This window comes from Cupressus sempervirens, chromosome 2, assembly GCF_028749045.1.
Source record: "Cupressus sempervirens isolate cs-2001-9-10 chromosome 2, ASM2874904v1, whole genome shotgun sequence".
NCBI lineage: Eukaryota > Viridiplantae > Streptophyta > Pinopsida > Cupressales > Cupressaceae > Cupressus > Cupressus sempervirens.
The window spans coordinates 281,775,308-281,781,662 of NC_143119.1; the positions used below are offsets into that span (position 1 = coordinate 281,775,308).

General features: G+C 30.4%; 1 pseudogene; it reads right to left on the minus strand.

The window, feature by feature from the left end:
* Positions 1-328: 328 nt before the first annotated feature.
* LOC149572151 (large ribosomal subunit protein uL30y-like) lies at positions 329-1,883 on the minus strand (annotated as a pseudogene).
* Positions 1,884-6,355: the final 4,472 nt, after the last annotated feature.

The window sequence follows — 6,355 nt, forward strand, 5'->3', positions numbered from 1 at the left end:
AAATTTGTATGTAATAGACCATCATGCTTGAGTTGTTCAGTCATTGAACTTAATCCAAATCCAAAGTCTAAGACATTTAGATTAGTGCTTTGATCTAGAATCAACTTTTGCAGCTTCAAATCTCTGTAATAAACTCCCATGTTGTCACAAAAGTCCACTATATTGATAACTTGTTGGAAGTATTTAATTACTACATCCTCCTTTATCTTTCCTTTGGAAACTTTGTTGAAGAGTTCTCTTATAATATATTCCATATCAAGATAGATTTTGGTATTTCTTTCCATGACTTAAAACAGTTGTTCAATGTTGGTATACTCAACTAGTCTAATCATAGTTGAGCAATGTTGGGATGCTTGACCAGTCTAATCTTAATGTATGGAATTTCATGATTTCCAACCTCACCACCTTCAATGTAGTGGTTGTGTTTCTTCTTCAGTTCATCAGATGAAGCACTAAGTTTAAATGGCCATAAAAGGTTGTTTACTTTCATGAAGCTAGGGCCAATAGTAAAAAACTTGTGGATAAGATATTCAATACAGATTATGCCATATTTATCTAAAACTTGTTCACAAGAAACAAGGTAGAAATAATAAGAACTGGGAAAGCATATTGACTAACACAAAAAGGCATCATGAGCACAAGTACCTTTTCAATGACATGGTTGTTAGTCAAAGGAATTTGTGACTTGTTAACCTTTCCATAATCTCTCTTGTAAATTAGCTCTCTTATACTTTTTAAATTTGGATATCTAGAAAGACTTAAGCAAGAGAATTAAATACTAATAAACACAATAATCTATGAAATAAGAAAAAATTGATCTACATAATGCTTATAATTGACCAAGAACTAGCCAAAGGTAACATATGGCTCAACTTGATGCAACATGTTCATTATTGCTTTGTTCACTTTTTGAAACACACCATTTAGGATATGAAATGAAGTACCATAGAAATTCAATATCACTTGACCATTGTATATACATCCAAAAGAGATCACTAACCACTATTCTAGAAACAAAAAGAGTAAAAGAGTAAAAGAGATAGTTCAAGCTGAAAAAGGACCAACCTACCTGAAAAGAAAAAGTCTCAAAATTATTCTTGTCTTTGGATGCATATCATTGATATTGAATAAGAAGAATAAGAAACTAAATAAACAAAAAAAAACTACTTAAAAGGTTATATAAGAATTTGGGGAAGACTAATAATGTTTTGTTCCTCTTTATTTAAAATAGAAGAGATGTAAATATATTATAATCAAATCTAGAAAAAAACATTTTATATTTTTTATGAAATATAGACTAGAGAGCTAATAGTCTACCAAATCTATCACTATATAAAGACCAAGAAAGTACAAAGTATATAAATACTATAGAGTAGGTTCTTATCCATGAATACAAATAATGAAGATTAGCTTAGCTACTAGCTCAACATAAAATCCTCCTTTAATTTTTGCCTCTCTCTTCAATCTAATAACCTCCCAGTCTTGATTTTTGTCACAAAGAACACAAGAAAATTAATAAGGTGTATTCCTCAACCCTAGATGACATGATGAAACATCAATTAAAAACCCAAGAATTTATTAAAGGATCCACATACTCCTTGGTGACTCATAAATTGATATAAAACTTTCCAAAAATAAACTAAGGTGTACAACTTAACACTAGATGGAATGGTGACATATCACTCACAAATCAAGAAATTTATTACTTGCTCTATATATTCCTTTGAATATTCCCCAGCCTTCTTAAATATTAGTTTGCAATTTGTAGCATTTTTTACTTTTGCAATTTCCAACTTCCACTTCTTGTCATTCTCCCATTCTTCATTTGTTTTCCTCTTCTTGAGAACTGACTCAAGCACAATATATTCATCCTCTGAACTCATATCTAAAATAAAATAAAGAATTATATTATTTGGAAAAATTAAACATTAAATAGGAAAATGATTTCTAGAAGCAGTAAGCATTTTAGAATTTCTATGGAAAATCACCATAGTATATTATATAATTCAAAAATAAAGACAATTATAGTTGTTAATTATACACTAGATGTATTGATATGGGTCTTTATGGGAGTTGGAGATTGCTTTAAAATGACAATTAACTCTCAAAAATCTGACAAGTGAAACAATCTCATCGGTCTCTCTAGATGCAAAACACTGCTAAAAAAAAGGTACTACTTACCATAAATTATTTGTTAAAGAAGTTTTAACTATTGTAGATTTTGAATGCAGAAACAAGCCAAGAAAGGTAGAACTACTCTCCAAGTGTGAAACTAAGATTTTAAGGGAGGCTAAGATGCTCTTCCCTAGGAATTATTTCTAGCAACCTGATAATTGTGAGCATTTAACTCACACAAGGTTGATTCTAGTTGATAAATTACTAATAACTATGTCAATATGTTGATATGTTTATTATTTTGAGTTTTTATTTTCATGCTGAGAAAATAAGTTCTTTTTGTTGAATATCATGAGGGAAGGGATCTAATCATTTTGTCAACCTACGTTGGGATGATCTAATTTTTTGCAACCCAAGTTGTTGGCTATCAAGAAAAACCTTGAAAAGAAAATTTCCTTGTGATCTGAGGAGTGCATTATGAGTTGTTTATTAATTTATAAATCGAAGTATTTGTTTGTGAGTAGTATTGTATCTAGTGTAAAGTGAGGCTAAAAAAAGTTATGTGTCACTAGTAGCTATTAATCTTTTACAACCCATGAATTCTTCATTAAACTTGTATAATATATTAGGTTTGTATTTTTTGAAATTAACATTTTGAATCACTCTCTCTAACTCATCATTAGAAAGAAGTACAAAATTATATTTTCTAGTATTATTAGAGTCAAAAAATTTCTAAATTGAATCCATTCTACTTTTATAGACATACGATGTAATATATGTTCGACTATTTTTCTTTTTGTTTTTATAAAATTTTGATGGTTTATTGAGGCCATTCAAAAATGTCATTGCATACTCTTAGAAGTTGAGATGCTAAATTTTGTTCAAGGACTACATGCTTTTTAACAAAAAATTTTAACTTCATTAATTTTCATAACATCTCAAAGGAGAATATTTTTGAATCTTGATGAGCATTAGAATTTTTGAATTGGTAAATACATTTGACAAGTTTAGGAGGTAGGTAGTAGAAACAACTCTGAATCTTTAGTGCATTTGTATATGAGATTATATAACCATTATTGAACCTTTCATCTTAATTTGTGAATTCTATGATGTTTTGGAAAAATCATATAAAGAGTCAAGAGAAGAAGGAAAAAGATAGATTGCAACATCAATGAAAAATTCAAGGCAAGACACTTGTGAAGAGTGGAAGGAGATGGAAGATCAATGGGATGTCAATAAAGATAAGAAATTTATTATAGAACAAAATTGCAAATTCAAAGATGAATTATATTTTAAAGAGAAATATTAGAGATATATTTTAGTCTAAATGAGTTTAGAATTCATTTCCATCATTATCATCATTAAATGACAACTTAGTCTCAAAAAATACTTACCACCATAATTGATCTAGATAGATGTTGAAGTATATTCTGTATCACCTAGATTAGTAGAGTAACATGAACACTAATGTATAAAAAGCATTCTCAATACTAAAAACAAGTAAACACTTATGATAGGACCAATTTTTTATCACCAAAAATGGAGGCAAACCAAGAATGGTATAACACAATGATGCAATGGATTTGTCCTTGATTGTAGGAATGTATGCTCAGAAGTTATGCTTCAAACTTCAAATGGATGGGTGGAGTGAGTGAAACAAGGTATCAACAATGGAGTTATGAAGTGATTTTGCCATTATAATGGTATTTTGGTAGTTTATGAGCTCTCAAAATAGCATTATAACTTTGCATGGAAGGTGGATGATTTTAGTGAAGGAGGTGGGTTCAATTTATAGGCTAAGGGCTTAAGGGATGGAGGGCTAAGATGCAAGGAGAGATGAAAGCTTAAGGAGGGCTAGGATGCACTTAAAGGGGAGCACATGGATTGTGCTTGTTTAGCACCAATAGGGAGGTGACACTTGTCACAAGGAGGATGAGTGAGAGAGGATAAGATAAGGGTTGGTCAAAGGCTTGATGAGGGTGGTTGAGGATGTAATAGTCATGAGTGAGGATGTAAGAGCCATTTATGGCTTTGTAAGAGCATTGAAGGCTTATGGTTGGGATATTTTGGAGGGAATTGAGATTTTTGACTTTGCTTGGATTAGGAAAGTCTTAAGCTCACTTAGGGAATGTGACAAGGTTGGGGCAGGGGGAGATTAGGCTTGGGTTAGGATTAGATTAAGGGTGTTAGAGATGTGCAAGTGGATGATATTCATGAGGGTGGGTAAGTTAGTGGCTAAGCTAGGTTAGTATGGGTGGATGGGGTGGATTAGGCTAAATGGAGAATTTAGGATAGGTTAGGGGCTATTAGATTTGAGGGCTTTATTTATTAAAGTGATTTATTTAATAAATGAGGTTTTTGGAATTAGATAGGAGAATAGGATTAATTGACAAATAATAGGTTATTTGATTTATCAATAAGGACTATAGATGATTAATTAAATTAATCAGCTAGGGGATGGCAAAGGTTTAATTAAATAGGAATTTAATGATACCTTTAGAGATAGCTAAATAGGATTAGTAAAGCAGTGTAATCAAATTTAGGTGTCTACATATTCTAGGACTTTTAATCTAGAATGTAATATTTGAGATGATACAAAATAGTATACCTTTCAAGGAAAGGGTAAAGCAAGGAGAAATATAATATGAACTCAAAATTTTGTGGGAAGAATAAGTGGTAGCGAACTAAGAATGATCACATATATGAGCAATATTAACTATTGTCACTATTTGGTATAAATTGAAGCAAGGATATCTAATAATAATCATTTGAATAAAAAATGGAACCATCGACCAAGAGTTATAAAGAATTTCAAAAGGAAAGGAAACCTTGGAGTAAGAATAAATATGACAATGAGATATTCAAACATAGAAATAAAACCTTTTAAACTTAGATGGAAAACCCAACTGATAATCCTTCTAGAAACCAGAAATTTGAAAAGAAAAGTATGGGAAGACTCTCTTATGGGTCAACATCTTTAAGAATAAGTTAGAGATCCATTGAAGACAAATGCATAAGATGGAACTCTTTGGTGGAAGACCTATAGTATTAGAGAAATAGATTGAAAATTAGGATAGTCATACAAATAAATAATTTAATTTATCAAAGTATTTTAAACAATATATATTAAAAGAGATTTTTCATAAAATGGATTTTATGAAAATGGTTGAAAACTTAGTCATATATAGAAACCTTTGATCATTTACTTTAATCAAATTAATATCTTAATATTATCTTGGATTTATAATGAATGAAAAAACACTTTCAAAAATTATATTTTAGAGAATCATTTGGCATAGCCATAGAGGTTAGTATCCAATGAATTGAGATCAAAAGTAAAATGACTAAGGAAGAAATTTGTAGGCTTTTGTAAACTTGAATCTCAAAATGGGGAAAAAGGAAGTAGACATGACCTACTATAAAGGTGAAGTAGATTAGATTGTCAACCATTAAACAAAATTTGACATCTCAACTTCCAATAAACCATGAAAATATTATAAAAATAAACACAAGAAAATAAAGGACCATATATTACTTAACATAATTGGTTCAACTATTTTTTTTATGGAAGGCCTTAGCTCCAATGACATTAGACATGCTTTTCTTTAGGTGTTTAGGAGAGAGTTTGTTTGACATTTTTTGTGATGACATTAATTATTTTTACTATTTTTGTGAGAGCATAATCAAACATCTACTCATATGATGTTCTTCTTTTCTCAGACATCTGATGCCTCAAATTAAATTCTAAATTTTGTCATTTGAACAAGTAGGGGTGAAAGTAGGGCACCTGCATTTTCACTTCATTATGGAGAGGCCTTGTTCTCACTAAACATAATTATCACATTCCATCATTTACAACTTCACATGGATAATTTTCTCCCAAAATAGATTTGAGTCAAAATTGATTGGAAGGCTTCTTATTAACTACAACTGACTCACTTAACTACAATTGATTAGAGATCTTGAAGCCTCTTTGATAGAAGAAGTGGCCTAGGCATTACAAGCAATAATTTATTTTTTATAATTCACCTAGTTTTCATAATTTTGGCAACATTTAACAATAGCTAGTCATCACTTGCATAGCACAACTATTGCAAGAGAGTCACAATTATAATGGCTAGTCCTAGTAGATCAACATCACTTCCACAATGCAATTATCACATGGATGTCACAATTACAATGATAGACTGGAAGCTTAAGACATCATAATTATGATGACATACTATCACAATTGTGACAT